The following is a 27443-nucleotide window of genomic DNA, read 5'->3' as shown; positions in this document are numbered from 1 at the left end:
CTTCCAAGTCCAGCTTTCGCACCCATAGAGTCAGGGGAGTTCAAAGAACCAGGGCCGCCAATGGTAGGAGCCGCTGAAGCCCCCAGGGGGCATGGCTTGGGCTCTGGAAGAGCCCCGAACAACACCCCCCCCGGGCTACCGGGAGCCCCGAGCAAGCGCTGGCTTGTCTATGCTTTTCAGGCAGCCTTTGCTGCCTGAAAGCTGCTATTCCCCTTCCTCTCCCTCCAGAGAGAGGAAGCACTCACTCGGGCTCTTCAGAGCTTGAGGCCACTCTGCCTTTGCATGTGATGCTGCCTGAAAAGGATAGGCAAGCCAGCCCTCGCTCGGGGCTCTCAGTAGCCTGGGTGGGGGCGGGGGGGTTTGTTCGGGGCACACCTCGTGCGTGTGACATCACGTGCATGGGACGTCTTCAGAGGGGCCGCCAGGCAGGGCTGGACCCAGGCTGCCGCTTGGCTGGCTCCATGCCTGCATAGAGTGTCATGGGAAAAACCATTGTCCGAACAATTATAATCTTTGTAGGTGTAGACACGTCATGTCATCTAAATACCCTTTCCAAGGCCTTCATTGCAAGGTAGTGAGCATTAATTGTCTTTTTGCTAAGCAGGGTCTACCCTGCATTTGGATGGGTGGCTACACGTGAGTGCTGTAAGATATTCCCCTTGGGGGTTGGGGCCATAGCTCAGTGGTAGAGCATCTGCTTGCATGTCAAAGGTCCCAGGTTCAACCCCTGGCATCTCCAGGTAGGGCTGGGAGAGGCTCCTGCCTGAATCCTTGGAGACCTGCTGCCAGTCAGTGTAGACAATACTGAGCTGGATGGACCAAGGGTCTGACGCGATATAATGAAGCTTCCTTCCTGTGAGGTTCAGGGATTTTCTTCAAGTGCTCTTCACAGGGCTTGAGCAGGTTGTTAGGGGCTGGGGTGTGTCAGGGGTGCAGATCCCCCCCTAAGCATTTGAGGCACTTCCCTCTGATTTTACTGAATTTTCCCCTGCCACCAAACCTAATAATCCATCTCTTCAATCCCCCAAACATATTTTTCTCCCCGCCCCCAATGTTTTTTCCTTTCGCCCAACAAAATTTAAGTGAGAAGTTGCTCCTCAAGATTTCCCTCTGTGAGGGAATCCCATTAATCTGGGTGTCATCCAGGAACCCACAGTTCAGAGACTCAGGAATTCCTGGGGTGGGCATGTCCTCCAAACGTTCCCTTTCAGGAGAGTGGCTGTGCAAGGATGGGGCCATCAGGGGCAAATACCTCTGCTTCTAGACTGAAGCCAGAGTAGAATTGCCCAAAGACACATAAACATGTAGAACGATGCTGTCATATTAAGTGAACTGTAATTGAATGAGATAAGGCTAGAACAGTAGCCTAGGAGCTTAATTATAAAGTTGCCTACTGGGTGTGTAACTCTGATAGCTTCAGGGATGTGGTAGGCCTTCCTGCTTTCCCCTCCAAATCATGGGTTTCAGTCTGTTTCAGGAAACTGGGGATCCTCCTTGGAAGCAGAGGTGCACCTAGATAATTTTGGAGCCTAGACCTGAAGACCTTTGGAGGTCCCTCCCTTGCTGAAGCCCCGCCCCCCCACAAGTTAAGCACCATCCCCCTATTCTCATCCCACATATTTCTTTTCCCACTCCCCCTTCTGTCTCTAAAGCATCTGGCACAGGTCATATTCATAATCACACTCAGCCACCCAGCTCAGTGTGGGCCAGCAGTGACCACACCACCCAGGCACTGTTCCCTCTAAGGCATGCACATGTGCGCATGCTCACAAGTTTTTGATGTCCGCTCAGTTAGTTTTAAATCCTGCTCAGGTCGAATCAGGAGGACCCCATTCTGAATGCATGTGCGTACATGTTGCCTTGATACTGCCGCCCAGAAACAAAACTCAATCCGCACACAGATAAGAAAAATTAGAGGGACCAAAGAAGATTTAGAAGCCTTGGACTTCGGCCCTGAAGTCCAGGGGTAAGAGCACCACTGCTTGGAAGCCTACCAAGGGTTCTTACATTAAAAGCAGTAATAATGGCAGTCACGGGTCCTCCGTGTTGGGTAGGGTGCATTCACACAGACTGACTGCGAGGCCCCATGTGGTGTTCATGTGGCCCAGAAGAATCCTCTGCAATGCACTGGGCAGGCCATGGCAAACACATCGGTGCGGAAGTGTTTCCTAGAAGTCTGAAACCCAGTGACCCAAGAGGCGCTTTCGTGTGCATGCACTCCTACTGTTTATGTCGTCTCCAGGCATTTTTATATGTAGCAAGTTCTTCCCCCCACCCCACCGCCACACACTTTTTGTCTGATTTGTGTGCATTCTTTCTGCGCACAAAATATAAACAAACCGTAAAATATGTAAGAGTGGATGTGAGGTGAATCCAAAAGAGCAGGGGGGACTGGAGAAAAGGGACTGGGCCGTTCTCCTCCTCCATGGTCCTGGTTCCACGAAGCACAGTCTGAAAGGGGCTTGCAGCAGCGAGAGGTAGGTGTGCTGCTCTTCAAAAGCCCCGTGCTAATCTGAGCTCAAGTTCCACGCCCTCCCTGGTTGGCCAGTTCCCTTCCGTGAAAGCGTCTGAAGTCTTTTCGCTACTTGTAGTCTTCCCTGCCCTCCCCGCCCCCGCCGAGGATGTCTTTTTTTTTTTAATGTATACAATGAAAGAAAGAAGTCGAAAGAGAACAGCCTCGTGCTGATGTCAGGACGTAGGGCTGGCTCATAAGAGGGTGTGTAGACTTTGGCTGAGCTTCAGACAGCCCTCTGTCTTCGGTTTCTAACTTCCACTGTGCTGCTGCTGCTGAGACGGGCTGCAAGGCAAGGTAGAGAACAACCCCTCCCTGCTTTCTTGTTCGTTGTAGCGGCGCTTTGTTACGAGGGGGATGGTCGGATGCCTCCTTTGTATGCAGGATGTTTGCAGGATGAAGGAATCTGACAGGATTGCGGGGGCGGGGGTTGGGGGGGGCGGCGACAGGAGTTGGAGGGATGCGATGAGCAGTCTGTTTCAGGGCCGGTATGATTTGGAGATATGTGTCAGCAGCTTCCGTGGGGATGGTTCTGGGGGCGCTCCCAAGCTACGGAACCCGGGTGGCTTTTGCTGACTGGGATCAAAGCAATTTTCGGGGCTGAGTTTCTTCCATACCCTCAGTATGGAAACACATACTGAGGGTGCGGACCTTAGTTGCGGATCGCCCTCACCCCACACTCCCCATTTCAGTCTGATTGCCCCCCTCCCCCGCCTACTAGCCTGTGTGTGTGTGTGTGTGAGAGAGAGAGAGCTTCAATCTGGGTAGGGGCAAAAATAGGTTTCTTTCAAATATTCATGACTCCAAGGCGCGTCCAGGGGAGCGGGCTGACGGCTTCTTATTTTAGCAGCAACGAGGGGAGAAGGAAGCAGAACTTCGTGTGCTTTGGGGCGGGGGGAGGAGAGCAGACCGGGAAACTTCACCCTCGCGGTGGTCATTCGCCTCTCTCTACCCTGCAGAAAATGTGGCACACATTGTTACACCACCACCACGAAACAATGCAAGCCGCAAACTTTTTGTGTGTGTTAGCAGCAGCACCGTCCTCTTTCCCCCTCCCCTCCCCCGCTCCTGAGCAGAAGGGAGGCCGTTTCAACCCAGCCTGTTGGAGAGAGTGCCTTAATTCGTACCACTTTAAACTTGAATGTTGTGCTGCCGCTATCGGTTACCTCGTTCATTGAAGGCTCTCTCGATTTCTCTGACCCCAGGGAAGGCTTGCCTGGTCTCATTTCCTGTGAATAAGAGGGCGTTGATTCCTCTGATTTAACGTGGATAACATGGTACTGCATGCCCCAGTTCAGTGAGATGAGCATGTAAAGTGATCCCAGATTGGAAGCCTGAAAGTGCCTCTTATTTCCACATCACTTTATCTCTGCAGTGCAGGAGACAGTTGCCCCCAATTAACGCTGAGATGCTGCCTAGAATTGTTTTGGCAGCTACCCTAAAAAAGAAAAAAAAGGGTGGGGGGGGGAAAGAAGGCACATTTGATGAGTGTGTCTAGCCTGTATTCTGAAAAAGTCCCTGCAGATACTGTTGCCTACAGTAAGGTTGGAGCAAAGAGTCTCCTATTTCTGACAGCAGGATTCAAAGAAAGTGCTCCCAAGATATCAGGCACAAGTCTACGTGTCCTTAGGGCAGGGCAAGCAGGGCGACTGCCCTGGGCCCCGCTCTTTTAACTCCCATGGAAATCGGCACTGGCTGTTTTGCCCCAGGCACTGCCCCCTGCCAGGGCTCTCTAAGGACAGCTCTGCAGGTTTTCCCCAACCCTCCTTCCCTTACCTGAGTTCACTTAAATGGAAATTCCAGAGATGCTGATCACCATGGGCCTTCTTGTATGTATACCCTATTCCCCTGCTCTGCAGCCCAGAGGGATGCACATATTTTTACATAATGGGGGATAAGCATAATAATCCCTTCTGACTTTGAAATCCCTATCGAAAAAGGCACTGTGTAAACATGAGAGAATCTGTTGTATATAGGATTAAAGCAGACTGCAGAAGGCAATCCCACAGTGAATGGAGGGCTTCCGAGTCCAAGGCACTCTGGTGATTTGGATTGCAAAGTCTGATTGAAGCTATTCCTGGAGATCTCCCCCCCCCAATTCCCCCGTATTGTTTTACCAATGTTGTTCACAATATCAGGCCATAAAAATTTCCAGGATTGCTATCAATAGTCATCTGGAGATTGAGATTGTATACCCCTGCTAACTTGGCAAAGAGGCACCTTTTAACATGGTGATTCTCTTTATTTAGCAGGAGGAGAGTAACTGGCCCTATCCACCCCCAGCACAGTACCTCCAGTGACTGTTGCTGGTGTCTGTCTTATGTTTTTAGACTGTGAGCCCTTTAGGGACAGGGAGCCATCTTATTTATTTGTTGTTTCTCTGTGTAAACCACCCTGATCCATTTTTGGAAGGGTGGTATAGAAATCGAATGAATGAATGAATGAATGAAATTGATTATTGGAGACTCCAAGGCCAACTCTGTAGAGCTGGCAACCCTACGGGTGACCCAAGTTTAGTTCTTTTGTGGTCTCTATGGGTCTCAGTCTAATATAATGAGATAATAGAGTTGGAAGGTGAGAGATAGGGTTGTTTATTAGACTAACTCAATTTATAGGTATGCAATGTGTTGTAAAGGATTAAAACAGTCTGTTATAGCCTAGGCTTCCCTTCAGATGATGATAAAGTACAATATCTCATGAATCTATGGGACAATTGTTACCAAAGTTCAGATGGATGTCCAAAGAATGTGAGGGCAGTGCTATTGCATTCAGAGGCAAGAGACCAAGGTTCAAATTCCTACTTAGCCATGATTCTCACAGTGGCACTAGTGGCAGCAAAGACCTCTGAAAAATCTCACTTTATTTTTGGTATCCTACCTAATTTGTATAAATCTGTTTGAATGTTGATCCCTATTGTGTCTAAGGTCTGCGGGCCTCTGAGTTAACAGTATTCTGCCCCCAGTGGTCAAATTGAGGCCTACCAAATTAAAGGTAAAGTATGCCGTAGGGTCGGTGTTGACTCCTGGCGACCATAGAGCCCTGTGGTTTTTCTGTGGTGGAGTACAGGAGGATTACCATTGCTTCCTCCCGTGCAGTATGAGATGATGCCTTTTAGCATCTTCCTATATTGCTGCTGCCCAATATAGGTGTTTCCCATGGTCTGTGGGATTCAAACAGGCAACCTCTGGCTTGCTATACAAGTCATTTCCCACTGTGACATTAGGTGGCTCCCTACCAAATTAGCCATGTTATAATCTCTTGAGGACTCTGGAAAGAAAAGGGAAAAGAAAACCAAGCAAAAATCCTCCTCCTGAGATCCCTGAGGCACATCCTCTACCAGTGTTAATTCCAACAGCTTTAAAATATGGCTGGTGATTTCTGGGCAAGCCTCACTATGTTGTGACTTGGAGGTTTATGATCTTGGAAAACCTTCCAGAGCTTTTCTGGTAGCTGAGAAGTCTTGAGAACATAATTACAATGAGCTGTAGAGGCTGCAGAACCAGAAAGCTCACTGTGATGTTGTGTGCGGATAAAGCATCTCCTGAGTTCTAAGAATATGGTGTGATTGTGTTGAGACCATCTTGAGTATTTGGTTGAGCAGGTCTAGTAAACAAAAATCTCAGTTACTTTTTCATTGTTAATGCTGAGCTAATGTTGTGACCTAGATTTGTGGGGAGAAAACATGGGGAGAACTACACTTTTCAGTTCATTCTCAGAAGGAGCTGAATTATATATAGTGGTTGAGTGGAACGGGAAAGAAAGGGGCAAAGTGATGACTCAAAGTGACAAAGAATTTATCGTTTTGTTTTACTGTTCATGCTGCTTTTTAAAAATCCTCTCTTGTGGTGGCCAAATACTTGATTTTTTAGCTATTAACACATCCGTGTTATGCCAAGAATAATATCTAGTTTGGTATAGAATGTTACTGCTGTGTTGCTCCGAGAATATGAAGCACTCAAAGTGAGTAAGGCGATACATTTTATTGAACCAACCTCTGGTGGTTAAACGTGTATATGCCTTGGCTCTCCATTCCATAATACTAATCTCATCACATTTCCAGCCATTTCCCAGATTTGGAGAAACGATCTTTTTTCTATTTGTGGGAAAGACTGAGGGAAGCAAAACTAAGAAACTGAATTCAGTGCAAGACATGTGTGGGAAAGGCTGAGCTATAGCCCGTCATTTACCACTGAGGAACATACTGGAGATCTAATGACATGGAGGGCTACAAGTGATCTGCATATAATTGTCCATGAGTGAAACAGTTTGCATACCATTTTTACCTAGGGCCTATTCACATGTCCTCTTGGGCATGAAAGAGCTACAAAGCAAGTCTTGGGGGGAAGCCTGCTTCTGTGAGTTTGTAGCCAGTGGTTGTGTATATCTGCAGCTGCTATGCCACCGCAAATGTCTTAACAGCAACGTGCATGCTAAGCTGCAGTTGGTGGACTGTGTTGTCAGACTTCAGCCAAGCTCAGAGACAAACAGTGGGGTTCAGGTCAAGTTCTGGAGTGGGCAGACAGTGATCTGAGGATTTGGAGGCAGATAACTGCAGATGTGGGAAGCCCAGCACAGTGAACTGAGATCAGGCAAGCATACCATGATGGTCCTGTCCAAAGAACAGGGAGGCAAACTACTCATTGTGACTGAGGAACCAAGTCTGAACCAACAGTTATCTATAGGATCAGGCAGGCCTCTATTGGTTCCCCAGATCTTCTGGTCTAGCTGAGCTGATGAGCCACAATACCCTCTCTGGCCATCAGTTGGGTGGCTTCATTTATGTGGGGTGTGTGTGTGTGTAGAGAGAGGGGAGGGCGGGTTCAGACATGCAGGATAACCACAGTTAATCATGGCCGGGGTTACAGTTCCTAACTCCAATTCATGCTGCAGACATTCAAGAAACTGTGGCCAGCAAAACTACAGTTGAAGGAGAGGGGGGCCCCTCCCTGCCACTCACCCTCCCAGCCCGATCCCACCTTAATCCTAACAGGCCAGACTGTGGGGAAAGCATCACGTGTCACCAGGGTGGCCACAGTTGGCTACGATCTTGAATGGGTGTGCTGAGCACGATTGTGCATTTTCGGAGCTCTCCGACCACCCTTGGCAGTTAAAGGGCATTGAAAGCCCTTTAAATGCCCTGCAATGCCAGCACTGCTTCTGCCAGCTATGGCAACACTGACCCTCACTGAAAGCGCCATGCAAAATTGAATTCCATGGGGTTTGGGGGGCCTGCGGGGATGGAATCCCACTTTCAGTGCAGGAGGGAGGGAACCCCACATTCGCTAGAATGGCATATGTAGATGGGGTTGGCCAAAGGATGCTGGGGGTCTGTCCCACCATAACCTGGGAAGATGTATGTATGTTTGTTTGTTTGTTCTATTTTTATACCGCCCTTCCAAAATGGCTCAAGGAGGTTTACACTTAAAAACAAAACCATTAAAACCAATAGCAGTTAAAACAGAAATATAAACAATATAAAACATTAGTTAACAATTAAAACACCATTAAAAACAATTAAACAATCAGAACAATAAAAAAAACCCCTGAAAAGCAGATTACAGCATTAAAACAATTAAAACTAATTAAAAACCCTGGAAGGCCAGGCCAAACAGATAGGTTTTAAGGGCTCTCTTGAAGGTAAGAGGGTAATCCCGGCCAAGCAGCCCATCCAGACCCAAGCAAATTCCTTTTTGCAGCTTGTTCCTGGGTGGGCTGGCAGTCTCATGAGAAGGCCAGTCTACTGGCGGTGTAGATTGGTTTTGCCCATTAAAGGGCAAATCTCCACCGGTGTACTGCGAGCTCACAAGAATAGCCAGCCCATTCAAGGGAATCCAAGGGAGCCCCGCTTTAGTGGGGCCCTCAACTATTTTTGTTTAAAAAAAATAGGGGGAAAAAAATCTCCACTACCTCCCTCTCTCCAAATCCTTCTGAAGCCTTGCCCAGAGGCCATCTTCACACCCCATCATGTGCCATAGCCTGGCTACGTGCACGGCTGTGGAGTGGGCCAACGGGACCGCACCTTTACACACATTTAAAATTCCTGGGTCCACTCCATCTGTGCGCCGTATGCAGAGAAGTGAGTGAGGGGAATCACGGGAGAAGGTACTTTCCTCTGCGCCCTCAAACCTGGGGCAGCTGGATTGACTGCAGGGGCCGCAGGTGAGGGCGCATTTGTGCACAGCTGTGGATGTCCAGGCAGGAGGCTTGTTTCTGAGCACCTTGGCCACCATCCCCAGGATCAGGAACGCAGTCTTTGGGAAACCCCTGCCCACTGCTTCCCAACACACAGCAACACCGCTCTACTTGAAGCACCCATGGTCTGACACTCTCATGAGTGGGTGCAGTCCATGTGGGCTTTGGTAGCCATCCTCATCACAGAGGAAGTATCGCTCTAAAAACTAGCATGTTTCTTATCCTGTTGGCCCTGTTCATGAGTAGGCTAGGGTTGTAAACCCCCACCCTGGGGAAATGACTGGGCCCCACTTCCCCACTCTTTTTTGTAAAAAAAAGAACAGATGCCCCCCCCACCTCCCCTCCCTCCTTCCCTGTGCAGACTTTTGCAGGCGCCCAGAGGACTTCTAGACACTCCATGTGTCATTGCCTGGACGGGAGGGGTGGGGGAGGCACTAGGGTGGACCTTTTAAACCCAATCACAATCCTGGGTCCTGCTCTGTCTGTGCACCATATGGAGATCTGCATGTGCGGGGAATCGTGGGAGAGGGGAGCCCCTATTCTCTGCCCACCCCAGGAGAGGGGGGCAGCTGTTCCAGGTTGCTGGAAAGGGTGCACAACATGTACACATGGGCAGGCAGGCTGGTGTGGGGCACGGTTTTGCAGGTGCCTGTCTGTGGTCCCCAAGACAAAGAAAGCAGTAGCGTTCCCTGGGGCTCGCCTGCACACAGCAACCTGGCTCTCTTCAGAGCCTCCACACTCGTGAGGGAGGGAGGTGTTGTTGGGGAAAGGTGATGTATCGCCCTCGTGAACCAGTTATGATTTCTCTGGGCATTTCTCTCTCTACCCCCCACAGTGGTCCTTCTCATGAGTTGTCTGGGGGTGTCCCCATGGCCTTTCCCTCACATGCTTGGCCAGTGAGCCCTGGGCTAGGTGGCTGGATCCTTGAAAAGGGATCTCAGCTTACTCAAAACTGACTCTGGGTGAATGGCCTTGACCATGAGTAAGAGTCTGGTGGGCACAACCCCGCCCCCCCCCCCGAGAGAAGGGGCTGCCTGCTCCGTCCCCAACCTCTCTGTGAAAAAGAGAGAACTTGGTGGTGGGACAAATGGGGCACTTGGCAGCAGACATCAAGAGTACCATCTCGTGCAACTCGAATAAAAAGTAAAGTTGTGCCGTCGAGTCGGTGTTGACTCCTGGCGACCACAGAGCCATCTGGGGTTTTTTTGGTAGAATACAGGTGCCATCTGGTAAATTCTGCATTAGTGCCCACAGATGGTTCTTCTCATGAGCAAGACTTAGGGAGCTGGGCCCTGCTACTAACCCTTTCCCACCCTTTCTGTGTAAAAAATAGAACTTGGCTGCTCTAGCTTCCCTGCTTGGGTCTGCCTTTTATATTCCCCCCGCCCACCACCAGCCATTTGCCCCACTCCTGGTGCCATGATGCAGTGCCTTGCTTTTGCTGCCACTTGGAGTGTTTGTGCTTGTGAATATACATGACTGTTGCTTCCTTCTTGCAGAGCAAAGCACTGAGTGCCCATCCTGTCATCCTTCGCATATGCCCTACCACTGACTATTGGCCACTGTGGCTGGGGATTATGGGAGTTGTAGTCCAAAAACAGCTGGGTGTGTGTGCAAAGTTGAGCAGACCTGCTTTAGGACATGGTACCTAGAGGACTGCCTGCCCCTGAAATCCTCTGGAGAGGCTCTCTCACCTATCCCTCTGCCTTCTGAGGCTCATTTCGTGGTGATACAGGAGAGGACCTTCTCTATTGTGACACCTGCCCTATGGAATTCTCTTCTGCAGGAAGTGAGACTTTGGTTCCCTCATTGTTGGCTGCGGAAGACTTCCCTTTGTTATCGGATGTTTGCCGATAGGGTGCTTTAGTTTTTGTTTTTTAAAGTTCTCTTGCTTCCCTTGGCTCTTTGTTGTCTGACTGCTGTAGCATCCTGCACCCCCCCACCCCCACCCTGCTGGCCACCTTTGTTGCCTGACTGCACTTTTGCTTTAATTAGGTGTCTTAAGCTGCTTTGAATGCTGCTTGAGGGAAAAGTGAAGAGTGTGTGTGTATGTATTATTATTATTTTGCATTTTATTATTTTGCATTTTTATTCCACTCTTCCTCCAAGGAGCCCAGAGCGGTGTACTACATACTTGAGTTTCTCTTTCACAACAACAACCCTGTGAAGTAGGCTAGGCTGAGAGAGAAGTGACTGGCCGAGTCACCCAGCTAGTATCATGGCTGAATGGGGATTTGAACTCGGGTCTCCCCAGTCCTAGTCCAGCACTCTAACCACTACACCATGCTGGCTCATACGTGTGTGTGTGTGTGTGTGTGTGTGTGTGTGTGTGTGTGTATATATATATATATATATTCCAAATAAATAAATATTGGGGGAGGGCTTGTTTATCACAATTTAAATTGTCCCCCTGAGGGCCCCAAAGCTATTTATCCTACAAGGGGAAACCTGTATATTTTCCCCAATGAGGCACGTAGCAGTTTGGGGGCAACTAATATTGGAAAATGGCTTGCGGGGAAAGGGTTAAAAAATCCCACCATTAGGATTGCTCCATGAGCCCTGCTAACTTGGCCCCTGCTAACTTGGCAGAGAGGCACCTTTTAACGTGGTGATTCTCTTTATTTAGTGGGGTGGGGAGAGTAACTGGCCCCATCCACCCACAGCACAGTACCTCCCGTGGCTGTTGCTGGTGTCTATCTTATGTTTCTTTTTCGATTGTGAGCCCCTTGGGGACAGGGATCCATCTTATTTATTTCTCTGTGTAAAGCGCCCTGAGCCATTTTTGGAAGGCGGTATAGAAATCGAATGAATGAATGAATGAGCCAATTTGTGGCTAAGCCTGTGAAAGCCGCCCACCCCCCCTCCATCGATCCAGAGATTTCTCAGCTTCTTGTCTCCTTTGGCCGCACAGTGCCCACAGCATCTGTATGTGTTCTTTTGTTCAAGGACCTAGCTACGGCACACACACATCTGCACATGCCAAAGTACACATTTACTCAGGAGATCAGGGCCCCATTCTTGGGCAAATATCACAGGACTTTATAACCTTCCAATTGAGTTATTTTTAATGTCGGAAAATAGAAGAACTTCCTGTCCAGAAATTAACTAGGAAAAACAAATTGGATACTAATCCATAAGAGGCGAGCAAGTATGAGATGCAGCCGGGCCTGGAAATATTTTGTGTGTCCGTTTCGCCATCCTCTTGTGTGGAATCTGCTGTGCAGAGTTCTGTGGAGCCATCCGTCAAGCATGTGAGGCATCAGGGGGATGGGGGCGAGGCGTTGGGACAGAGCGTAGCCAAGTTACCACAAAAGGATATTTTTGTGTTGGTCAAAATGAGGCAAGGTATGATAATGACGGTCCTAAAAAGAGCAAACAAGAAAGGAAAAAGCCCTAGAATTTTATAGTTTGTGGACTATCCCTGTGTGGTATCCTGAGAATATAGCATGTTTGTATAGAGGGGCTGCTCGAAATGCAGTGGAGGGGAGTGGAGGGGGCAGTGGGTCCAGCAGGACCTCATGCTGACAGGGACCCATGCTGCAGCACAGCAACAGAGACTTTTCTAGCTCTGGCAGGGCTGGAACAATATTGGTTCATCATGGGGCCCCCACAGACTATTTTTGTCCTGGACCTTGTACAAACTAGAAACAACCCTGTATGTATTTTTTATTTTTTTTAATGTTCCTAGCCTTCGTAGTGGAAGAAAGCTTGGAAATGCATGCCTGGTCTTCCAGGCCCTCCATTCCTCAGTGACATGCTCTGGCTTGCCAAAACATGACTATAACATTCTAGCTCAGAGGAGTAGCAATGGGAACTGAGATCCTGGGGGCACCTTCAGATCCCATGTTATTTGGCAGCCTGATCGATGGCAGTTGAAGCAGTTATGTAGTGCATCGTTTATTTGCCTTGCAGGCTGTGAGTATCCTAGTAGCAGACTTTGGGTGCAGAGGAGCCCTGGCTAATGCCTAGGATGTCTTGGGTGCAGCTGAATCCTTCTTTGCAGGGTTGACATGCAGCCTAGGATGCCCAGCGAGCGGAAGGACCCTGCTCTTATCCCCTGCCAGCAGTGACGGTTGTAGCAGGCGTTGTCAACGGTCATGTGAGCAAACTTATTCTCCCTTTTGAATTGTGCAAAGTTCACAGTGAAGGAAGTGGGCATGTTTGCTTTTGAGTTATGGTTGATTCTTGAGGCATGCTTAGTCCCCGGGCAATGGACACTTTGCGTCGGAGTGAGGTTCCTCAGGCAAGGTGTCATTGCTTGGTTGCAGTTTGCAGCCTACCGGCCTTGGAATTCAGTTACTGTGTGCAGATTCAACTTGTACTGAATATCAGTGTTTCCCCTCCCAATGTGGGGCATCTGACTTTTGAGTGTGTATGCGAAGTGAGAGAGAGAGAAATGGAGGGGAGAGTTGTGGGAGGAGGCAGAGGGGAAATTGCAGCTGTCTGACCTTCTTGCAGGACCACAAAACAGACTGAAAATACATGGGTGGGACAAGCAGGAACAACCAGAGCAATGCAAAGTGGGAATTTGTCTGTTGCAGAAGCGAGAATCCTCTGCAGAAGCAGCATAGGGCTGCCCTATCTGCTAGGATCTGGAGAAGAAAGAGGTGCAGTGCAGTCAACCAATAGCAGCCTGTGGGAGGAAAAGTAGCTGAACAGAGTAGAGAAGGCCAAGCAGCCATTGGGAAAGGGAACACCCCACCCGCCATGAAAAGCATTTTTGAAAGAGGGATTGCTGCTCCTGGTACTTGGTTATGTCCATCCATTTGTTGCTTTTGCTAAACAAATTTCACAGGTTTGTGCATTGCTTTTAAACACTTGTTTGACCAGAGATTACCACTGAGCAATATGTTTCTACACCGTATGTAGATGCCTCTCTTTCTTTAGCTCTCTTAATTATGAGCTGCTGGTTTTCAGCCTTTATTTGCAAGGCTCTGCTGAGGGAGCAGCTTCAATGTTGGCAAAAGAGTAAAGGAGAAAACTGAGGAGGAGGAGGAGGAGGAGCTACTCTGGTGCAAAATGTGCAAGCAACGGTGTGACTGCACACACCTTTGGCCTGTCCTGTTAAGAGTTTCAAGTCCAGAGCGGCAAGTACACGGCTGTCAATTCAGGGCCTGTTTCAGGCACACCATAGAAAGCATAGCCATATCCTAAGAAACACCAGCTCATTGTTTGCCTGGTGACAGAAGATGCACATCTCCGAGTCTTTACTATTACTATGAATATTTGTATACCACTCTTCAACCCAAGTTCTCAAAGTGGTTTACATAGAAAAATCAATACGATGGTCCCCTGCAGTGTTCCCTCTAACAGGGATCCCCAGATGTTGTTGACTACAACTCCCAGAATCCCCAGCTGCAATGGCTTTTGCTTGAGGTTTATGGGAGTTGTAGTCCACAACATCTGGGAATCCTTGTTAGAGGGCACACTGGTCCCCTGTCCCCAAAGGGCTCACAATCTAAAATGAAACATAAAAAGATACCAGCAACCGCCGCTGGAGAGATGTTGTGCTGGGGTTTGATAGGGCCAGGCAACAAGGGTAATATCCCTTTAACAGATGGTTTGTGCTGTTCACTGAGGTCTGTGCTTGCTAAGGGAATGCTGGGTGGTAGTGTGACGAAGGAAAAGCAATAAAAAGGGATCCTGGCTGATTTCTTTTTTGAATTGTTATGTGTTTGGATTACAGATCACAGGGCATGTCACATGCCTCTGTGAGACTGAAGGCAAATGAAGGATTCTGTGTGATGCAAAGAGGCTTGGGAGTTGAGGTTCTGACCCAGTTCTGGTTTACATGGGGAGGGGCGATAACTGTGTTCTCCTGAAAAAGCTAGTTAGAGCCAGAGGGTGTGATTCAGTGCAGAACAAGACATTGGCAATGCAGGGAATACAACCCAGGAATCTTGTTTTCCAGCTTCCACCTTTCTTTGCCCTGCCATTTCAGAGCCAGAATAAAATCTAGAAGACTATGATTTTTGGTCTATGATTTGACTGAAAAACCAGATTCCTTTGCAGAAACGTACCATTCCTTTGCCCTGCCTCTCACATGGCCTGTCGTTGATAGGATGGGAGAGAGGCTGAACAGATGCATTTGTACCTGTTAGAGAGCCAACTATTTGTTAAAAAATGTGGCAAGTTCCCAAGATCACATGGTTTTCATTGGGTGTAGCTACTTGGAGTCAAAAATAAAATAGATGTATTTACTGTACATATTTACTATTTTTACCCTGCCCTGGCTCAGATAATTCAGAGATGCTAACAACCTTTAAGAATAAGTCACAAAGTTCTAAATATATAATGTTTTTGTAAAATTCTGCAGCTAAAAGAATTCACTGCTCACCTTTAGTTTCAAAGGGGAAATGGCTACCAAGAAATCACTTCGTGCACCTTTGTTATTAAAAACTGCAGTAAGGATGGCCAATCCCAATGAGATGCTGTGCTCTGTGTTCCCAGCAAACATTATGATGGGAGAGAGGAAGGTGTCAGTCTCTAATGTGTGTGGGACTCAAGATGGATTAAAAAATTTAAAACCAGTATATTGAAAGGCAACAGGGTCCAGTGGAGACGTATTAAATAAGATCATTGTTGTTCTCTTGGTGAACCCTTCCCTGGTGAATGGCTGTGGTTCTTTTGGTTTTACAGATCAAACAAGGGCAAAGGATTGTCAGTTACCCTGTTTCCCCGAAAGTAAGACCTACCCCGAAAGCAAGACCTAGCAGTAATTTCTGATGTACCGCTAATTGCCCTAGTGCATTTTTTGGGGCTAAAATTAATATAAGACACTGTCTTATTTTCGGGGAAACACGGGTACCTCGACCCATGAAGAATCTGGCAGAGGAAGATCCTGCGTCAGCGCAGCAGTGACATTACTGTGGGTTGGTTCTCATGATCGATGTAGCTTGGGGCCAACAGAAATGTCAGATCTCTGAGGCATGCATCTCCTGCAGAGCATCTTAGGTGAATTCAAGAATTTTTCCTGAGCCCCGATGGGTGCCACACCAAACCCACATCATTACTTCCACTTCAGCTCCTAGACTAACCATGTGGGTTTGGTGAGGTGCTCATTGGGGTTCAGGAGAAATTCCTGAGTTAATGCTCCACAGGAATACACACCCCTTAGGGCTTCTACAATCCCATTTGCCTCATACTACATCGGTCCTGAGAACCAGCCCAGTATCCGTGCCATTACTGGGTCACTGCAGTTGCACTAGCCCTGCAGTTGCACCCATCTGGAATGCAGGCAGGTGGCCAGCGCAGCAGGGGTGTAGCTATAATTGAGTGAGTGGGTTCAGAGAACCCAGGGGCAGTGTTCTCTCTCATTTATTTCATTTGTGTGCGGAATGAGTTTTGTTCTGGGCAACAGTATCAAGGCAGTATGTGTACATGTGCATTCAGAGTGGGGCCTTCCTGATACAACCTGAGCGGGATCTAAAATTAACTGAGCAGACATCAAAAAATCGGTTGAGTGGACGCATGTGTGCACACCTTAGAGGGAACACTGCCCGGGGGGCCCAGTTCCTGAAGGCCCCCCAACTCCTCCCCACCCTATTTTCTCATTAGCTTCCTCACTCTGAGGGGCTGCCAGGGAGAGGGTTTAACAGCCCCCTGACCTAACTACACCTCTGCAGCATAGCACCCAATCATGAAGGTTGACTGAGCATCAGTGCACACCCAGTGCACGACTGACCCATGGATTTGTAGTCCTCTAAGGTACAGCCTATCTGTTAGATTTTTTTTTTGCTCTAAGAACAAAGGAAACAGGTGCCTATTATGGCTGGGTCTGTGCTAGTTATTTACGGTTTCTCAGTGGCACTTTACAGCTCCTTACTGTACACAGTATTCTGTATCCCATTTAGTTTCCCTGAAAATATCTAGGAAATAATGTAAGTATGTCTTGGTGCAGTGTAACTATGCATTACATTGTTTAGATATGACACATCAGGGTGCTATTAAAAATGTGTGTGGGCAGAAGTACTGCGAATTGGACACGGTAACTGTCCTCCTGGAATTGAACAAATCATTATTATATACATTTAGTTTATTTCTTGCCCACCTTCCTCCAAGAACAAAGATCCAAAGTGGGTTAAAAGCCAAATGAAATCATCAATAAGAACTTCATGAAAATGAGCTCTGTTAAGATGGAAAGCAACACATTTAAAAGAGCATCTTCTTACCATGCCTTCAACTTTCCAAAAAAGAATGGCGGTTGACATACTGTCCTGATGAAATCACTCAACAGAAGTCCTATTGAAATTAGGTTAGTCTAGGCCTGCTCAACTTAGCCCCCACCAGCTGTTTTTGGACTACAACTCCCATAATCCACAGCCACAGTGGTCAATAGCCAGGGATTATGGGAGTTGTAGGTCAACATCTTCAGGAGGGCTGAAGTTGAGCAGCACTGAAATATTCCTTTAGAGTAACTCCTGAGTAGTACTACTGATCCACTTCGTCTGGATGTCAGCAACGATTCTTTGGCAGGTCATTAAGGCTGGAGCTTTGCAAGCATCCCGAGGGAGAGAGCGCAGCCGTGGTATCTCAGTGCAGTTGTTCCTTGTGGCCAGTGGTCCCTCTAAATTTTTTTCATCTGTGTGCGGAATGAGTTTTGTTCTGGGCGGCAGTATCAAGGCAGTGTGGGTGCACCAGCATTCAGAATGAGGCCTTCCTGATTCAACCTGAACAGGATCTAAAATTAACTGAGCAGACATCAGAAAACTTGTGAGCGTGCGCACATGCGCACACCTTAGAGGGAACAGTGCTTATGTCCGCCAAACTGATCATTGAAGGGGGTAAAACATGGAGCCAAGCTTCACCAGAGTGTGATGAGGTTTGTATGGGAGTAGATGCTCCTGCAGGTCAGCATGCATCAAGCAACTGAGGACTTTGAAGGGGATAATTGGCACTCTGAAGTGAGCCATGAAACAAATGAACAAGCCATTGATGTCTTGCACTGTTAGAGTTACTGTGTCATAGTGTTGAGTGCTTTCCATTTTTCCCAGTGCAGGCTTAACAAATTCCAGGCGCCCGGAAGCCATGGCACCTAGGAATTGGAGGTGTGCGCAAAACCACCTGGCCTGGTTCGAATTTGAACTGGACCTGAACCAGACCAGGCCAGTTTGGTTTTGCCCCCATTGAACCCCACCCCCCGTCTGGTTCAGTTTTTCTGGGAGGAGTTTGTCAAACTTAAAAAAAAAAATCTCCATTTTTTTAACTTAACCCCTACGGAGGGCTTCTCCAAAGTGGTGGTGGTGGGTCCTCGGAGGTTCCCCCTCTCCCCGCCAGTCTTCCTTTTTGTAGAAATCACCTGGTTTAGGCTTCTTTGGCCCTTTCCGGGCCTATTCCCTGGTGCAGTGGCCATTTTGGAGGCCACTGCGCCTGTGCAGTGGGATCCTGCGTGGCCATGATGGGGGGGCTGATGTGGGAGGGCGAACCTCCCCAAAGGCCATGGGGGGAGGGGGAACCTCCATGGACCTACTACCACCTTGGAGAAGCCACCCGGAGGGTGTAAGTTAAAAAAGAAAAAAGAAAAAAATGTTGATGAACCCCCACACCTGGGTTGGGGGTGGGGGTCGGCTCGATCCTGAACCTTCGAACTGGTTCAGATTCGAACCTGTTTGCACACCCCTACTAGGAATTTAACTATGGTGCTTAGATTAGGATATTCAAAGGCAGAGTTATTTAATCAAATCTGTATTTCTCCCACACAGCCCTGTTTCTGTTCTGTTCCTTGTAAAAGGGATCAAGAGAAGCCCATTTACCTTCCCCCTCCACGATGTCGGTCACTAAGTAATTTTGTCAAGTGTCCATTGTCTGGCTCCCAAATCTTTGGGCTGGCTCTTAAATCTGAAGAAAATTTGTCAAGGCCTGCCTTAATGGTGAGAAGTTCCAGCGACAGTGCTATCTGAGTTTGGCTTTCTCTGTAGGAGAGAGAGCACTGACCATTTATGGTGCTTTTGTAATTTTTTGAGTCCTTTACAAAAATATGAGCAGGGCATAAATGGAAAACAAGCAACATGTGCTGTCCTATAAGGCAGCAGATCCGCTAACTCATATCAGATCCCCAAAGAGAGACACTCCTTGTACCCCAAAGTAAAGGTAAAGTGTGCCGTCCAGTTAATTTCAACTCCTGGCGCCCACAGAGCCCTGTGGTTTTCTTTGGTAGAATACAAGAGGGGTTTACCATTGCCGTCGTCCACACAGTATGAGATGATGCCTCTCAGCATCTTCCTATATCGCTGATGCCTGATCTAGGTGTTACTCTGCTAAACATACCAGTGCGGATTTGAACCATCCCGGCAACCTTCTGCTTGTTAGTCAAGCATTTCCACGCTGCGCCATTAGGTGGTATCTTCAACCAACTCTCAGTTTGTTTAAGTTGCTTCTTTCATAGCTTACATCAGCCCCTCCCCTTTGCAGGTGTGATTGGATGTGTCACCTTTGCCAAACTTCAGTGGGTTCTCCCCCCTCCAAACATTCCAGAGAGACCTCTGTACCATCTCCTAACAATTAGCTCCTATTTTAGAGGTATCAACTGACCATTAACACACTTGTGTCTCAGATCCTGATCAGACAGAGCTTTAAGGTAAATCCAAAGAATGCTCTTCTCTCCACTGTTTTGTTCTCTTGACTTTCACACAAGTGTGCTGTCCTCCTCTGGCATGAGTGTTCAGCACCGGCAACTGCTATCCGGTTAAAAAGGAAGTCTGTCTAGGAGTGAGACAGACAAACAGACCCGAGCCGTGCATCCTCAGGGACAACTCATGGAATTAAGCATGCGGAAACAGAAAGAAAAGAAAGCATGCAGTGGAAGGAACAAACAATAAGATGCAAATGTGGTATAAATATCACCAGAGAGATCTGCTTCCGTTAATTGAACTGCAGGCAGTCAGGGTCTTGGTGTGGCAGATGGCTTGTTGTACCTCCAGTTTCCTTTGGTTCATCAGAAAGAAATGCATCAGCCACCGATGAAAATATATAGGCTTTAAAAAGGTGAGGCATTCCTCTGTCCCCAGGATTCTTACAGAAGAAAGGGCTTCTGCTAGCTGAGCAAAGAGGGATCTCTTAAAATTGTGATTCTTTTATATCTAGCAGGGGGAGATGAGGGTGGCTAGAGCCCTTTCAATCAAGTAGTTTGTCTCCATGTAGGACACAACTCACCCACCCATAAATGCCCCTTCTATGCCCCGCCCCAGTTCTTTTTCTGGTGCCACGGCTGGGGGGAGAACAACTGTCCCTATCCAACAGCACAGCATTTTTAGAATAGCTGGTTACCTTATGTTTCTTTTTAGATTGTGAGCTCTTTGGGGACAGGGAGCCATTTATTTATTTATTTATTTATTTATTTATTTTCCTATGTAAACTGCTTTGAGAACCGTTGTTGAAAAGGGGTATATATAAATAGTCATACTAGTAGTCGTAATACTTATAAGGCAGAAAAATACACAAAGCTCAGGTATTGGCTCATGTATATTGGCGAAGCTGGAGATGAATTCTCAAAGTGCACTAGAACCCCTGCTAACTGGGCAAAGAGGCACCTTTTACCGTGGTGATTCTCTTTATTTAGCAGGGGGAGAGTAACTGGCCCTATTCACCCCCTTCACAGTCCTGCCAGTGACTGTTGCTGGTGTCTATCTTATGTTTCGTTTTAGATTGTGCGCCCTTTGAGGACAGGGAGCCTTCTTATTTGTTTGTTATTTCTCTTTGTAAACCGCCCTGAGCCATTTTTAGAAGGGCGGTATAGAAATCGAATTATTATTTCTTGTTTACACAGTTATTATTATTATTTCTTGTTTACACAGTCAGACAGGTGTTATTGACTGGGTTTTTTTATCCAGACATCGAGTCCTTCCCAAGGACCTCGGATGGCTGAATTTTATCATCAATACTGTTGGTTATTATAGATATTGTCGCAGAATATAGGCTGTTCCCAGTAAAGCTGCTTTTTGTAATTGGCTGATGGTGATTTCTGTGGCCCCTATGGTGTTGAGGTGCTCTTCAAGGTCTTTTGGAACTGCACCCAGGGCGCCAATTACCACTGGGATTATTATTGTTATTATTATTATTATTATTATTATTATTATTATTATTATTATTTTGCAGAAGAAAGCAAATGGGAAGGAGAGGGAAGGTTTGGTGAAGAAACTGGCAGTTCAAATGACATGGATGGGAGAAGCCCAGGAACAACAACTCCTCAGGTGGAGATCCTGACATTTGAACACCCATTGCTTCTGCTCCCTTACACTGAAGAACGCTCCTGAAACGGCAACCTGGCATTTGGAATTGCCTTTGGGGTGTGCGTGTGGCTAAAACAGCAGAGGATGCTGGATAGCATAGAAATTGACATAGTAGAGAAACTGCATAGACATAGCAGAGGAATTGCAAATCATGCCACTAACTTATGCTAGAGAACTGATGCTCGTGTTGGCACAGAGTTTAACCACCAAACCCTTCCAAGTTTGGCCCTGAGGCTGACCTTTTGCCACTAGCGATCACACCAAAGGATCCCGGGGTCTGCACTTTGACTGCAGCAGGTGGGAGGGACTCTCTCTTCCCTCTGCCAACTTGATGTGCATCTAGAAGAGTTTGAATCCTTCTTGGTGTCATGAACATACAACATAAGAATGAGGAAAGATCTGGTGCTGAAGGTGACTTTGGAAGGTCCAAATAACAGGCAAAGGCTAGCATCCATAAGTGAAGAATCCAGGGGTCCAGGGTTGAGGCGTGCTTGGATAAGTGGCAGCTTTTCAGAACATACTCATTGAGAGATTTGGAGTAGGGGGTGATGGTGGTGGTGGTGATGGAGGAGGGAGCAGCTGACTGGGATGGCTACCAGAGTCCTGGTTACAATTCAGCAGTTCGGTATAAATTGAATAGGTTGCAAGGAGGACTGGGAGCTCCTGAAAGGGACAATGCCATTTTACCAATCTGTGCAAAGAGCAGATGGTTAAAACGGCATTGCCTTCAGCTACACTTCTTGATTATGATGCACAGAATAACACCATAAAGAGTTAAAGCTCTTCTTTCCTTCCAAACTAATAGTTGCTAAATAAGGGAAATAGTTTAAGACCGTGAACTCTCCAAAGGCTTAGTGGGGATCCTGGGCAAATCTGCCTTATGAATCTTTCGCAGAAAGGCCCCCACTCTGGGCAAATAAGCATCCCTCCTCCCCCCCCCCCGCTTTTGTGCTGCTGGATGTTTATGGGACTCGGATGAAGGGAGGGCAAGGGAGCAGGGTTTAATTATGCTGCAAACGTCAGGCTAGGAAGGCTGGACTTGGAACCTGGGAGCAAGCGCCATAGCCAGATACATTTCTTGGTGATGGCTGTAGTTAGAATAAACACATCATAAAGGTCAGAAATTAGGATTTTTAGTGTCCTGCTTGAAATCTGATTTAACCATTTTGTTGCCTTTGGGGTTCTTCTTCTAAAAGTGCACATATAAATACCTATTTAAATGTGTTTTTGTCACATCCAAATATTTATTGGGCATGGGTGGGCTGGGGAGAGTGTGCAATCCTGATTTCAGCTGAATGTGGACTTCAGGGGCAAACAGTAGTATATGCATTTCTCCAAACCACGGGGTGCCTTGATTTCATCTCTTGGTTTTAGGAGTCCTCTGGAGACATCTAGTCCGGTCCATTTGTATTCCTTGTTGTGTTTTGTATTCAGATGATAGGCTCGTTCATGCAACCCCTGTCTAGATTCGATCCTATCCTATCGGAGGAGTGCCCAAACAGAGTAGGGGAGCCGAGGTTACTCCTGATCAGCAGTTGTGAAGCAAGAAAGGAAGAATCGTCATGTGAGAGGCAGGAGCTGAGTAGGGCAGCTTTTCATCCACCCTCAGTAAAATGCTGGAGGGAAAGAATCTGGGTAGGGCGTGCCCATCCTGCCTCCCAGCTCCTGCCTCCCACACGGTCACTCTCCTCCCCACCTTGTTGCTTGGGTTTACATGATTGCTTACCTGTCCTACCCTGGCTGGGCACTCCTCCTACCCAGCTGGCAGTTGTGTGAACAAACCTATTAATCTGCATGCTTTTGTTGTTGTTGTTGTTTTAAAACCCTGGATACCTGTCCTTTTCTGTGAGAACTAGTGGGATGTGGCTGCTGACTGATGAAAGCTTGATACGTGAACTGAATGGAAACTTAGATATGGTTGTTGGGAATCTGTTCTGTGGCCTAGATGGCACTGTATCATACAGGGCCGGCTCCAGGCACTGGCCAGATTGGCACCGACAAGGGGCATCAAGGGTTAATGGGCACCAAAAAGAGCCACTGCACACCCACAGTCAAGGCGCCCGAGCCAAGTGGGGTCAGGAGACAAGGCAGGAAGACACGGATCGCTGGCCCCGACTCCATGAAAACGACAGAAGCAGGATGCTTTGCTGCAGTGGCAGGCAGGTGTGGGAAGCAGCAGCAGCAGCAGCAGCAGCCTGCCTTATGTCTCTGCCTCCTCCCCAGTTAAAAAAGAAACCAGGGCAAGAAATCTGCCTTGCTGATTGGCTGCTGTTTGGCTTAGCAGCCAATCAGGGAGATGGATCTTTCCCGCTGGTTTTTGACAGGGAGGGCAGAGGAGAGGAGGGCTGGCTGGGAAAGGAGTGGAGGAGAGAATGGTGTGGGGAGTCCGAGGCTCCAGCACCTGAGGACAGTATCATAATATTTCTAATAATCATAATATTTCTAATCTACCTACCTTTCTAGCCACCTTATGTGGCGCAGCGGGGAAATGCTTGACTAACAAGCAGAAGGTTGCCAGTTTGAATCCCTGCTGCTACTATATTGGGCAGCAGTGATATAAGAAGATGCTGAAAGATGCATCATCTCATACTGCGTGGGAAGAGGCAATGGTAAACCCGTCCTGTATTCTACCAAAGACAACCACAGGGCTCTGTGGGTGCCAGGAGTTGAAATCGACTTGACGGCACACTTTACCTTTTACCTTACCTACCTTTCAACATATGTATTGTTCTTGAGTCAAGAGTATATTTTTCCTTGTTTTGGTGGTCCAAGGCCTGCTCTCTGTTGACAGGGCTTTGTGGCATTATGGCCTCCACTTGGTGGTGGGTACTAGGGCATCCTCCATAATGGATCCCCCCCCACGCCCTTCTCCTCTCACCCCCAGATCACGTCCATGATTGCACTTTGAGCTGATACTGATAAGACATTCTCAGTATGAGGTCCGCTAAAACTTGAGCTGAGGAGGAGCATCCAGGGATTTGCTCCCCTGCGCGCTGGGATCCTGGGGGAGCTGGACACTGGTCTCTGGCTTCTCTCCCTCCAGCATCTGGTTTGCATTGTGCACTCCTGGCCTCTCTAGCCGAGGGCATCTGCTGCGGAGCTAAAATTAGCTCAGGATGTTGATCTAGTTAGCAGGGTTTGGTAACTCCAAGCTCCTGGGCTGCCTCCAAAGATGAGTCAGTTCTCCTACCCTACCCTCCTGCTCAGTCCTTTGTGCGTATTTCATCAGATTTGGGTTTTGTGCAACGATGCTCTCTTGGACCACTTTCTTTGGCCTGGTTGGTGCACCGATCACTTGGTGGTTGTGATAATGCTGGAGAGGCGCCTTCCTCCTTTTACCCCCATCCCGGTTGCTGTGGGCTTTTGGCAAGGGGAGGGTCTCATACAGCACAGAATAGGCCTCTTCTCTACTGCCGGGCTTGTTGGCACAACGCTCGCAGCCTATACCATCGGAAGGGCTGTGTTTTTTGCATCCTTCTCATGCATTGGTGGCGCTCAAGAGGGAAAGTGGAGGGGGAACCTTGCCCAGTCAGTCATTTCAATGTGGCACAGTATGGAGGCAGAAGCCGTGTTAGAGCACGTGTTGGACGAGGGAACAATGGTTCCCTGGAGCCTCTCGGGACTGGATCAAAGCCCAGGTTTCCCCCGTCATCTCTTGTTCTGAGAGATACACAGCAGCTCGCTAGTTCTAGCTCTAAATAAAAGGGGCTGAAATGTTGTCCGCTTCCCTGAAAGCTGCACTGATTGCTTGTGTGTGGATCCGCAGCAGAGATGGGCCTGTAGGTGAGCTGGCTCACCTGTGCCACCTGGGGCCAGACCCAGAGAACCAGACCCACTTCCCATCTGTATCTATCCTGGTGCCTAGAGGTGGTGAAACAGGGAGGAGGAGCCCCCGTTGGTACTTGCAGCCTCATGTTGCAGCATGAAAACTGTGTGTCCAACCTGCTTCTAACCCAGAGGAGGCAGTCTGTCTGAGGGCTGGGCCCTTTCCAGGCTAGTTGCTCATCAGCAGCAAAATGCCTCCGTTTGGGCAAATTGCATTCAGAATGTAAACAGCAGGGGGAGCAGTCTCACAGCAACTAACAATGCGGGGGAAAAACAGCTCCCTGGAAGGTGAAGGAACATGTCCCTAGGTACTTGGGGATCTGATTGCCACCCACTCATGGACCAGGGCCTCAAAAACCTGTTTAGCCTCAGCTGATGCTGTACTGCCTCCCATCTTTCGTGGATTTAGGGAGTTAGCTGACTTCAGGGTATCTTCTGAAGAGAGGAAGGTGTTGCATCCAATTCCGGTCTGTTCTCTGGCATCCTTGCTGATCTCTCATGTGCCATAACCTACTCCTCTTACACGGCATCTGCATTTGGCCTAAACCTAGATTGGTTAAGGTGTCTGGCTGTCTGTCAAACAGACCCATTGCAGCATAGCCAGAACCCCACGTCCAGTTACAGTGCTGTTTTTGACAATGCTGCAGGCAATTCAAATGTACTGGGAACATGCAGAATGCGAACAACTCACTGTGCAACCTCACATAGGGTGGGCTGTGGGGCCGTTTTGCAGAAGTGCAGAGATGATGCAGCTGCACAGTATAGATGCACCATTGATGCACACTTCTTCATCTACACTCCCTCCGAGAGAGGCCCTCATGGCTTCAGCCTCCTTACCCCCTCTTATCTTCTATGTTATGTACTGTTTGTATTCTCCTATAGGGTAGGATAGATCTCCTATCCTACAGCACTTCATCTCTGCCTTTTTTGGCCCTTCAGAACCACCTCTGCCCTCTTATTTGTGTAGCTTTTGCCACAGCTGCCTGAATACCAGTGTTCCCTCTAAGGTGTGCACGCACACACAAGGTTTTTGATGTCCGCGCAGTTAATTTTAGAACCCGCTCGAGCTGAGTCAGGAAGGCCCCACTCTGAACGCATGTGCGCACACACTGCCTTGATACTGCTCCCAGAACAAAACTCATTCCACGCACACATGAAAAATGTTAGAGGGAAGACTGCTGAACACCCGCTCTTTTTATTGCCTCCCTTTCTGAAGTGGCAGGGGAAGATGCACTCTGATATTTGGGAGCTAGAGAGGATTATCCTTTAGGTAAACATTTGCATCTGTCTTACACTGAGCGGGACCATTGAGCACAGGACTGTGGATAGTGACAGGCAGCAGCTCTCTGGAGTTTCAGGCGGATGTGTTTCCCAGCTCTACCTGGAGATGCCGGAGATTGAACCTTGGACCTTCTGCATGCAAAGCAGATGCTCTTCCCCTGAACTATGGCCTTTCTAGTAGTTTATATGTTTATGGAATTATAAAATCAATTTGATTTTTTTTAAAAAAAAAGAAAAGAACTTTCCACTCTATATGGGAAGAAAATGTTGGTAACTTTGGTTAGCCTCTCCTTTTTTTACTCTCAGTGCATTCTTGCAAAGTCCTCTCTCTCGCACACATCGGCTCCAACCCAAAGTGCTATTTAGGTCCTTAGTGTGGCCCATAGGGGAATGAGCTCTGTGGCTTAAGTAGCTGGGAATCTGATTTTACAGATCCAGAGAGCAAAAATCCAGAGTACCTAATCTGAATAATTTAAATTACTGACTGTTAGGCAGTTTCTATAACTTGCATTTACGAGTTGTTCATGTCTGAACAAAGGTGCCCATGTCTCTGAGTGATGAATCTATTCATGTTATTGTTGCTGACTTAATTACACAGAATGAGTGACAATAAAGATGAGGAGCGTGTAATGTACTAGCAAGAGCTCATGCACAAACTCTTTGATTTGAACAAGAATTCAGGAACCATAGTGGTTCCTGAAGGATTGTGTCTAATGATCTTTTATGGGGTAAGCTCAAGTTGCTTATAAGTTGCAAACATTTTGAATCCACAGGTTTTGTCCTCTGGCAAAGAAGCGCTAAATCAAATTTTGTTCTCTTTTTCTCTGTTGTGGATTTCCGTATGCAGGAAAAGACACCAAGCATGCATGTTCAATACCTTGTAATCCAGTGTGGATCTTTTGCCAAGCCCTGTACCTTTAGTCTGAGCTGGCAGGTGGTCATCCTAGCTGGTCAAGACACTTTATGCAGTGGGAGACTCTGGACTGGGCACTTTCCAGACTAGACCCTACAATGGGGTCAGGACGAATCTCGGAAGTGTGCTTCCACACTTCCTGCGTCATGACATCACAGTCCCTGCGCGGACAGCAGGGTGCCGTTCACATTTCAAATGCCTTGTTTCGAATTTAGTCACTGCCAAATAGAGCTAGGACGTCATAGACTTGTGTTTTAAATTTTTTAATCAGGTTTGTCTTATATTTTTAGCTTAATATTTTAACTTTGTTATTTTTATAATCTTGTTTTTAAATTTTGCTATAAACCACCTTGGGATTGTTTTAATAAAAGGCTGTATATAAATTTAACAATAAATAAAATAAAATATCCGGTGTGAAAAAGTTGCTGGGTTGGGGGGGGGTTGTTGCTGCGAGACTGCTCACCCAACTGTTTCTGTTTCAAATGCGACTTGC

General features: G+C 47.7%; 1 protein-coding gene across 2 annotated transcripts in view; it reads left to right on the top strand.

Moving 5' to 3' along the window:
• The first annotated feature begins 2653 nt into the window (after window positions 1-2653).
• The window catches only part of DGKA (diacylglycerol kinase alpha), a 64914-nt gene continuing 40124 nt past the window's right edge, over window positions 2654-27443 (top strand). Inside the window, exon 1 of one of the 2 annotated variants that reach the window (XM_053299823.1) lies at window positions 2654-2809. The gene's annotated coding sequence lies outside the window, so the exon portion shown is untranslated. Of the gene's footprint in view, window positions 2810-12659; window positions 12804-27443 lie in introns of those variants that run through there. The other variant, XM_053299824.1, reaches the window with a different exon arrangement.

Source organism: Hemicordylus capensis, chromosome 2 (genome assembly GCF_027244095.1).
Source record: "Hemicordylus capensis ecotype Gifberg chromosome 2, rHemCap1.1.pri, whole genome shotgun sequence".
NCBI classification, from domain to species: Eukaryota; Metazoa; Chordata; class Lepidosauria; order Squamata; family Cordylidae; genus Hemicordylus; species Hemicordylus capensis.
The sequence above is the reverse complement of the archived record's forward strand: the minus strand, read 5'-3'. Positions and strand labels throughout refer to the sequence as shown.